The sequence below is a fragment of the Cetorhinus maximus genome, chromosome 19 (assembly GCF_964194155.1).
Source record: "Cetorhinus maximus chromosome 19, sCetMax3.hap1.1, whole genome shotgun sequence".
In the NCBI taxonomy this organism is placed as follows: domain Eukaryota; kingdom Metazoa; phylum Chordata; class Chondrichthyes; order Lamniformes; family Cetorhinidae; genus Cetorhinus; species Cetorhinus maximus.
The window spans coordinates 9,446,050-9,457,362 of record NC_135897.1 but is presented as its reverse complement, the minus strand read 5'-3'; positions in this window follow the sequence as shown (position 1 = coordinate 9,457,362).

The window sequence follows — 11,313 nt, the reverse complement described above, 5'->3', positions numbered from 1 at the left end:
CAGACACTGTCCTTTCGCATTCTGAGACTGGATGATACAGTGGGTCAGACACTGTCCTTTCACACTCTGAGACTGGGTGGGACAGTGGGTCAGACACTGTCTTTTGAAATACTGGAACGTGGTGGAACAGTGGGTCAGACACTGTACTTTCACAGTGTAGGACTGGGTGTGTCAGTGGGTCAGTCACTGTCCTTTCACATTCTGGGACTGGGTGGGACAGTGGGTCAAATATTGTCCTTTCAAACCCTGGCACTGGGTCAGACAGTGGGTCAGGCACTGTCATTTCATACTCTGGGACTGGGTGGGACAGTGGGTCAGTTACTGTCCTTTCACACTCTGGGACTGGGTGATACAGTAATTCAGACACTGTCCTTTGACACTCTGGGAATGTGTGGGAGAGTGGATCAGACAATGTCATTTCACACTCTGGGACTGCGTGGGACAGTGGGTCAGGCACTGTCCTTTCACACTCTGGTACTGTGAAGTACAGTGGGTCAGATACTGTGCTATCAGACTGTGGCACTGGGAGGGACAGTGGGTCAGACACTGCCCTTTCACACTCTGGGACTGGGAGATACAGTGCGTCAGTCACGGTCCTTTCACATTCTGGGACTGTGTGATACAGTGATTCAGACACTGTCAATTCATACTGTGGGATTGGGTGGAACAGTGGGTCAAACACTGTCCTTTCACACTCTGAGACTGGTTGGGACAGTGGGTCAAACACTGTCCTTTCACATTCTGGACTGGGCGGGTCAGTACGTCAGACAATGTCCTTTGGAACTCTGGGACCGGGTGGGATAGAAGGTCAGGCACTGTCCTTTCAGACTCTGGGACATGGTAGTACAGTGGGTCAGACACTGTCTCTTGAAACTCTCAGATTGGGTGATACAATGGGTCAGAAACTGTGCTTTCACACTCTGGGGCTGGGTGGGACAGTGGGTCAGACACTGTCCTTTCACACTCTGGGGCTGGGCGGGATAGTGGGTCAGACACTGTCCTTTCACACTCTGGGACTGGGTGGGACAGTGGGTCAGACACTATAATTTCACATGCTGGAAATGGGTGGGACAGTGGGTCAGGTACTATCCTTTCACAGTCTGGGACTGGGTGATACAGGCCGTCAGGAACTGTCCCTTCACACTCTGGAAATGGGTGGGACAGTTGGTCAGTCACTGCCCTTTCACACTCTGGGACTGGGTGGGACTGTGGGTCAGACACTGTCCATTCACACTCTGGCACTCTGTGGGACAGTGGGTCGGACACTGTCCTTTCACACTCTGGGTCTGGGTAGGACTGTGGGTCAGACACTGTCCTTTCACACTCTGGGACTGGGTGGGACTGTGGGGCAGACATTGTCCTGTCAAACTCTGGGAGTGGAAAGTACATTGGATCAGGAACTTTCCATTCACACTCTGGGACTTGCCGGGTCTGTGGATCAGACAATGTCATTTCGCACTCTGGGACCGGGTGGGATAGAAGGTTAGACACTGTCCTTTCACACTCTCGGAGTGGGTGATACTGTGGGTCAGACACTGTCCTATCAGACTCTGGGACTGGGAGGGACAGTGGGTCAGACCCTGTCCTTTCACGCTCTGGGACTGGGTGATACATTGGGTCAGACACTGTCCTTTCACACTCTGGGACTGGGTGATACAGTGGGTCAGACACTGTCCTTTCACACTGTGAGACTGGGTGGGACGGTGGGTCAGACACTGTCTTTTGAAACACTGGAACTTGGTGGAACAGTGGGTCAGACAATGTACTTTCACAGTGTGGGACTGGGTGTGTCAGTGGGTCAGTCACTGTCCTTTCACATTCTGGGACTGGGTGGGACAGTGGGTCAAATACTGTCCTTTCAAACCCTGGCACTGTGTCAGACAGTGCGTAAGACACTGTCATTTCATACTCTGGGACTGGGTGATACAGTGGGTCAGATACGATCCTCTCAAACCCTGGCAATGGGTCAGACAGTGGGTCAGACAATGTACTTACACACTGTGGGATTGGGTGATACAGTGGGTCAGATACTGTCCTTTCAACCCCTGGCACTGGGTCAGACAGTGGGTCAGACACTGTCCTTTCAAATCTGGCTCTGGGTTGGACAGTGGGTCAGATAATGTCATCTCACAATCTGGAAATGGGTGGGACAGTGGGTCAGACACTGTCCTTTCACACTCTGGGACTGGGTGATACATTGGATCAGACACTGTCCTTTCACACTCTGGGACCGGGAGGGATAGTGGGTCAGACACTGTCTTTTCTCACTGTGGGACTGGGGGATACAGTGTGTCAGACAATGGCATTCCACCCTCTGGGATTGGGTGATATATTGGGTCAGACACTGTCCTTTGAAACTCTGTGACTGTGCGGGACAGTGGGTCAGACACTGTCCTTTCACATTCTGGGACTGGGTGATACAGTGGGTCAGACACTGTACTTTCACATTCTGGGACTGGGTGATACAGTGGGTCAGACACTGTCCTTTCGCACTTTGGGACTGGGTGGGACAGTGGGTCTGACACTGTCCTTTCAAACACTGGATCTTGGTGGGACAGTGGGTCAGACACTGTCATTTCACACTCTGGAACTGGGTGGGACAGTGTGCCAGACACAGTCCTTTCACACTCTGGGATTGGGTCGGTCAGTGGGTCAGACACTGTCCTTTCAGACTCTGGCACTGGGTGGGACAGTGGGTCAGACATTGTCCATTCACACTCTGGGACTGGGTGGGACAGTGGGTCAGATACTGTGATTTCACACTCTAGGACGGGTTGGGACAGTGGGTCAGACACTGTCCTTTCACACTCTGGGACTGTGTGGAACAGTGGGTCAGACAACGTACTTTCACACTGTGGGACTCGCTGGGACAGTGGGTCAGACACTGTCCTATCACACTCTGAGACTGAGAGGGATCGTGGGCAGGCATTGCCCTTTCACACTCTGGGACTTGGTGGTACAGTGATTCAGACACTGTCCTTTCAGACTCTGGCACTGGGTGGGACAGTGGGTCAGACATTGCCCTTTCACACTCTGGGACTTGGTGGTACAGTGATTCAGACACTGTCCTTTCAGACTCTGGCACTGGGTGGGACAGTGGGTCAGACATTGTCCATTCACACTCTGGCACTGGGTGGGATAGTGGGTCAGACAATGAACTTTCACACTGTGAGACTGGGTGGGACAGTGGGTCAGACACTGTCCTCTCACACTCCGGGTCTGGGGGATACAGTGGGTCAGACATTGTCCTTTCACAATCTGGGATTAGGTGGGACAGTGGGACAGACACTGTCCTTTCACACTCTGGCACTGGGTGGGACAGTTGGACACACACTGTCCTTTCACACTTTGGGACTGGGACATCCAATGGGTCAGACACTGTCCTTTCACACTCTGGGACTGAGTGGGACAGTGGGTCAGACATTTTCCTTTCACAATCTGGGACTAGGTGGGACAGTGGGACAGACAATGTCCTTTCACAGTGTGGGCCTGGGTGTGTCAGTGGGTCAGTCACTGTCCTTTCACATTCTGGGAATGGGTGGGACAGTGGGTCAAATACTGTCCTTTCAAACCCTGGCACTGGGTCAGACAGTGGGTCAGGCACTGTCATTTCATACTCTGGGACTGAGTGATACAGTGGGTCAGATACTGTCCTTTCAAACCCTGGCACTGGGTCAGACAGTGGGTCAGACAATGTACTTTCACACTGTGGGACTGGGTGATACAGTGGGTCAGATACTATCCTTTCAAACCCTGGCACTGGGTCAGACAGTGGGTCAGACACTGTCCTTTCAAAATCTGGCTCTGGGTCAGACAGTGGGTCAGACACTGTCCTTTCAAAATCTGGCTCTGGTTGGGACAGTGGGTCAGACAATGTCATCTCACAATCTGGAAATGGGTGGAACAGTGGGTCAGACACTGTCCTTTCACACTCTGGGATTGGGTGGAACAGTAGGTCAGACACTGTCCTCTCACACTCTGAGAATGGGTGGGACAGTGGGTCAGACACTGTCCATTCAGTCTCTGAGACCGGGTGGGATAGTGGGTCAGGCACTGTCCTTTCACACTCTGGTACAGGGGGATACAATGGGTCAAACAATGTCACTTAACACTCTGGGACTGGGTGATACTTTGGCTCAGGCACTGTCCTTTAACAATGTGGGACTGGGTGGGACAGTGGGTCAGACTCTGTCCTTTTACTCACTGGCACTTTGGGGGACAGCAGGTCAGACACGATACTTTCACACACTGGGTCTGGGTGATACACTGGATCAGACACTGTCCTTTCACACTCTGGGACTGGGTGTGATAGTGGGTCAGAAACTGTGCTTTAAACTCTGGCACTGGGTGGGACCGTGGGTATGACACTGCCTTTCACACTCTGGGAAAGGGTGGAACAGTGGGTTAGACACTGTTTTTCGCACTCGGGGACTGGGTGGGACTGGGAGTCAGACACTGTCCTTTCAAACTCTGTGAGTGGGAAGTACATTGGATCAGAAATTTTCCATTCACACTCAGGGACTGGCCGTGTCAGTGGGTCAGACAATGTCCTTTCGCACTCTGGGACTGGATGGGACAGTGGGTCAGACACTGTCCTATCAGACTCTGGGACTGGGAGGGACAGTGGGCCAGACACTGTCCTTTCGCACTCTGGGACTGGATGGGACAGTGGGTCAGACACTGTCCTTTCGCACTCTGGGACTGGATGGCACAGTGGGTCAGACACTGTCCTATCAGACTCTGGGACTGGGAGGGACAGTGGGACAGACACTGTCCTTTCACACTCTGGGACTGGGTGGGACTGTGGGTCAGACACTGTCCATTCACACTCTGGCACTCTGTGGGACAGTGGGTCAGACACTGTCCTTTCGCACTCTGGGACTGCGTGGGACAGTAGGTCAAACACTGCCCTTTCACACTCTGGGACTGGATGGGACAGTTGGTCAGTCATTGCCCATTAACACTCTTGGAAAGGGGGGAACAGTGGGTTAGACGCTGTTCTTTCACACTCTGGGACTGGGTAGGACTGTGGGTCAGACACTGTCCTTTCACACTCTGGGGCTGGGTGGGACAGTGGGTCAGACACTGTCCTTTCACACTCTGGGACTGGGTGGGATAGTGGGTCAGGCACAGTCATTTCACACTTTGGGACTGTGTGATACAGTGGGTCAGACACTGTCCTTTCACAATCTGGGACTGTGTGATACAGTGGGTCAGACACTGTCCTTTCATAATCTGGGACTGGGTGGGACAGTGGGTCAGACACTGTCCTTTCACACTCTGAGACTGGGACATCCAGTGGATCAGACACTGTCCTTTAATATTCTGAGACTGGATGGGACTGTGGGGCAGACACTGTCCTTTCGCATTCTGAGACTGGATGATACAGTGGGTCAGACACTGTCCTTTCACACTCTGAGACTGGGTGGGACAGTGGGTCAGACACTGTCTTTTGAAATACTGGAACGTGGTGGAACAGTGGGTCAGACACTGTACTTTCACAGTGTAGGACTGGGTGTGTCAGTGGGTCAGTCACTGTCCTTTCACATTCTGGGACTGGGTGGGACAGTGGGTCAAATATTGTCCTTTCAAACCCTGGCACTGGGTCAGACAGTGGGTCAGGCACTGTCATTTCATACTCTGGGACTGGGTGGGACAGTGGGTCAGTTACTGTCCTTTCACACTCTGGGACTGGGTGATACAGTAATTCAGACACTGTCCTTTGACACTCTGGGAATGTGTGGGAGAGTGGATCAGACAATGTCATTTCACACTCTGGGACTGCGTGGGACAGTGGGTCAGGCACTGTCCTTTCACACTCTGGTACTGTGAAGTACAGTGGGTCAGATACTGTGCTATCAGACTGTGGCACTGGGAGGGACAGTGGGTCAGACACTGCCCTTTCACACTCTGGGACTGGGAGATACAGTGCGTCAGTCACGGTCCTTTCACATTCTGGGACTGTGTGATACAGTGATTCAGACACTGTCAATTCATACTGTGGGATTGGGTGGAACAGTGGGTCAAACACTGTCCTTTCACACTCTGAGACTGGTTGGGACAGTGGGTCAAACACTGTCCTTTCACATTCTGGACTGGGCGGGTCAGTACGTCAGACAATGTCCTTTGGAACTCTGGGACCGGGTGGGATAGAAGGTCAGGCACTGTCCTTTCAGACTCTGGGACATGGTAGTACAGTGGGTCAGACACTGTCTCTTGAAACTCTCAGATTGGGTGATACAATGGGTCAGAAACTGTGCTTTCACACTCTGGGGCTGGGTGGGACAGTGGGTCAGACACTGTCCTTTCACACTCTGGGGCTGGGCGGGATAGTGGGTCAGACACTGTCCTTTCACACTCTGGGACTGGGTGGGACAGTGGGTCAGACACTATAATTTCACATGCTGGAAATGGGTGGGACAGTGGGTCAGGTACTATCCTTTCACAGTCTGGGACTGGGTGATACAGGCCGTCAGGAACTGTCCCTTCACACTCTGGAAATGGGTGGGACAGTTGGTCAGTCACTGCCCTTTCACACTCTGGGACTGGGTGGGACTGTGGGTCAGACACTGTCCATTCACACTCTGGCACTCTGTGGGACAGTGGGTCGGACACTGTCCTTTCACACTCTGGGTCTGGGTAGGACTGTGGGTCAGACACTGTCCTTTCACACTCTGGGACTGGGTGGGACTGTGGGGCAGACATTGTCCTGTCAAACTCTGGGAGTGGAAAGTACATTGGATCAGGAACTTTCCATTCACACTCTGGGACTTGCCGGGTCTGTGGATCAGACAATGTCATTTCGCACTCTGGGACCGGGTGGGATAGAAGGTTAGACACTGTCCTTTCACACTCTCGGAGTGGGTGATACTGTGGGTCAGACACTGTCCTATCAGACTCTGGGACTGGGAGGGACAGTGGGTCAGACCCTGTCCTTTCACGCTCTGGGACTGGGTGATACATTGGGTCAGACACTGTCCTTTCACACTCTGGGACTGGGTGATACAGTGGGTCAGACACTGTCCTTTCACACTGTGAGACTGGGTGGGACGGTGGGTCAGACACTGTCTTTTGAAACACTGGAACTTGGTGGAACAGTGGGTCAGACAATGTACTTTCACAGTGTGGGACTGGGTGTGTCAGTGGGTCAGTCACTGTCCTTTCACATTCTGGGACTGGGTGGGACAGTGGGTCAAATACTGTCCTTTCAAACCCTGGCACTGTGTCAGACAGTGCGTAAGACACTGTCATTTCATACTCTGGGACTGGGTGATACAGTGGGTCAGATACGATCCTCTCAAACCCTGGCAATGGGTCAGACAGTGGGTCAGACAATGTACTTACACACTGTGGGATTGGGTGATACAGTGGGTCAGATACTGTCCTTTCAACCCCTGGCACTGGGTCAGACAGTGGGTCAGACACTGTCCTTTCAAATCTGGCTCTGGGTTGGACAGTGGGTCAGATAATGTCATCTCACAATCTGGAAATGGGTGGGACAGTGGGTCAGACACTGTCCTTTCACACTCTGGGACTGGGTGATACATTGGATCAGACACTGTCCTTTCACACTCTGGGACCGGGAGGGATAGTGGGTCAGACACTGTCTTTTCTCACTGTGGGACTGGGGGATACAGTGTGTCAGACAATGGCATTCCACCCTCTGGGATTGGGTGATATATTGGGTCAGACACTGTCCTTTGAAACTCTGTGACTGTGCGGGACAGTGGGTCAGACACTGTCCTTTCACATTCTGGGACTGGGTGATACAGTGGGTCAGACACTGTACTTTCACATTCTGGGACTGGGTGATACAGTGGGTCAGACACTGTCCTTTCGCACTTTGGGACTGGGTGGGACAGTGGGTCTGACACTGTCCTTTCAAACACTGGATCTTGGTGGGACAGTGGGTCAGACACTGTCATTTCACACTCTGGAACTGGGTGGGACAGTGTGCCAGACACAGTCCTTTCACACTCTGGGATTGGGTCGGTCAGTGGGTCAGACACTGTCCTTTCAGACTCTGGCACTGGGTGGGACAGTGGGTCAGACATTGTCCATTCACACTCTGGGACTGGGTGGGACAGTGGGTCAGATACTGTGATTTCACACTCTAGGACGGGTTGGGACAGTGGGTCAGACACTGTCCTTTCACACTCTGGGACTGTGTGGAACAGTGGGTCAGACAACGTACTTTCACACTGTGGGACTCGCTGGGACAGTGGGTCAGACACTGTCCTATCACACTCTGAGACTGAGAGGGATCGTGGGCAGGCATTGCCCTTTCACACTCTGGGACTTGGTGGTACAGTGATTCAGACACTGTCCTTTCAGACTCTGGCACTGGGTGGGACAGTGGGTCAGACATTGCCCTTTCACACTCTGGGACTTGGTGGTACAGTGATTCAGACACTGTCCTTTCAGACTCTGGCACTGGGTGGGACAGTGGGTCAGACATTGTCCATTCACACTCTGGCACTGGGTGGGATAGTGGGTCAGACAATGAACTTTCACACTGTGAGACTGGGTGGGACAGTGGGTCAGACACTGTCCTCTCACACTCCGGGTCTGGGGGATACAGTGGGTCAGACATTGTCCTTTCACAATCTGGGATTAGGTGGGACAGTGGGACAGACACTGTCCTTTCACACTCTGGCACTGGGTGGGACAGTTGGACACACACTGTCCTTTCACACTTTGGGACTGGGACATCCAATGGGTCAGACACTGTCCTTTCACACTCTGGGACTGAGTGGGACAGTGGGTCAGACATTTTCCTTTCACAATCTGGGACTAGGTGGGACAGTGGGACAGACAATGTCCTTTCACAGTGTGGGCCTGGGTGTGTCAGTGGGTCAGTCACTGTCCTTTCACATTCTGGGAATGGGTGGGACAGTGGGTCAAATACTGTCCTTTCAAACCCTGGCACTGGGTCAGACAGTGGGTCAGGCACTGTCATTTCATACTCTGGGACTGAGTGATACAGTGGGTCAGATACTGTCCTTTCAAACCCTGGCACTGGGTCAGACAGTGGGTCAGACAATGTACTTTCACACTGTGGGACTGGGTGATACAGTGGGTCAGATACTATCCTTTCAAACCCTGGCACTGGGTCAGACAGTGGGTCAGACACTGTCCTTTCAAAATCTGGCTCTGGGTCAGACAGTGGGTCAGACACTGTCCTTTCAAAATCTGGCTCTGGTTGGGACAGTGGGTCAGACAATGTCATCTCACAATCTGGAAATGGGTGGAACAGTGGGTCAGACACTGTCCTTTCACACTCTGGGATTGGGTGGAACAGTAGGTCAGACACTGTCCTCTCACACTCTGAGAATGGGTGGGACAGTGGGTCAGACACTGTCCATTCAGTCTCTGAGACCGGGTGGGATAGTGGGTCAGGCACTGTCCTTTCACACTCTGGTACAGGGGGATACAATGGGTCAAACAATGTCACTTAACACTCTGGGACTGGGTGATACTTTGGCTCAGGCACTGTCCTTTAACAATGTGGGACTGGGTGGGACAGTGGGTCAGACTCTGTCCTTTTACTCACTGGCACTTTGGGGGACAGCAGGTCAGACACGATACTTTCACACACTGGGTCTGGGTGATACACTGGATCAGACACTGTCCTTTCACACTCTGGGACTGGGTGTGATAGTGGGTCAGAAACTGTGCTTTAAACTCTGGCACTGGGTGGGACCGTGGGTATGACACTGCCTTTCACACTCTGGGAAAGGGTGGAACAGTGGGTTAGACACTGTTTTTCGCACTCGGGGACTGGGTGGGACTGGGAGTCAGACACTGTCCTTTCAAACTCTGTGAGTGGGAAGTACATTGGATCAGAAATTTTCCATTCACACTCAGGGACTGGCCGTGTCAGTGGGTCAGACAATGTCCTTTCGCACTCTGGGACTGGATGGGACAGTGGGTCAGACACTGTCCTATCAGACTCTGGGACTGGGAGGGACAGTGGGCCAGACACTGTCCTTTCGCACTCTGGGACTGGATGGGACAGTGGGTCAGACACTGTCCTTTCGCACTCTGGGACTGGATGGCACAGTGGGTCAGACACTGTCCTATCAGACTCTGGGACTGGGAGGGACAGTGGGACAGACACTGTCCTTTCACACTCTGGGACTGGGTGGGACTGTGGGTCAGACACTGTCCATTCACACTCTGGCACTCTGTGGGACAGTGGGTCAGACACTGTCCTTTCGCACTCTGGGACTGCGTGGGACAGTAGGTCAAACACTGCCCTTTCACACTCTGGGACTGGATGGGACAGTTGGTCAGTCATTGCCCATTAACACTCTTGGAAAGGGGGGAACAGTGGGTTAGACGCTGTTCTTTCACACTCTGGGACTGGGTAGGACTGTGGGTCAGACACTGTCCTTTCACACTCTGGAACTGGGTGGGACTGTGGGTCAGACACTGTCCATTCACACTCTGGCACTCTGTGGGACAGTGAGTCAGACACTGTCCTTTCGCACTCTGGGACTGCGTTGGACAGTAGGTCAAACACTGCCCTTTCACACTCTGGGACTGGATGGGACAGTGGGTCAGACACTGTTCTTTCACACTCTGGGACTGGGTGATACAGTGGGTCACTTCACACTGTGGGACTGGGTGGGACAGTGGGTCAGTTACTGTCCTTTCACACTCTGGGACTGGGTGATACAGTAATTCAGACACTGTCCTTTGACACTCTGGGAATGTGTGGGAGCGTGGATCAGACAATGTCATTTCACACTCTGGGACTGCGTGGGACAGTGGGTCAGGCACTGTCCTTTCACACTCTGGTACTGTGACGTACAGTGGGTCAGATACTGTGCTATCAGACTGTGGCACTGGGAGGGACAGTGGGTCAGACACTGCCCTTTCACACTCTGGGACTGGATGGCACATTTGGTCAGACACTGTCCTTTCACACTCTGGGAATGGCTCGGGCAGTGGGTCAAACACTGACCTTTCACATTCTGGGACTGGATGGGACAGTGGGTCAGACACTGTCCATTCACACTTTGGCACTGGGAGGGTAAGTGGGTCAGACACGGTCCTTTCACATTCTGGGACTGGGAGATACAGTGATTCAGACACTATCCATTTATACTGTGGGATTGGGTGGAACAGTGGGTCAGACATTGTCCTTTCACACTCTGGGAATGGGTGGGACTGTGGGTCAAACACTGTCCTTTCACACTCTGAGACTGGGTGGGACAGTGGGTCAAACACTGTCCTTTCACATTCTGGACTGGGCGGGTCAGTGGGTCAGACAATGTCCTTTGGAACTCTGGGACCGGGTGGGATAGA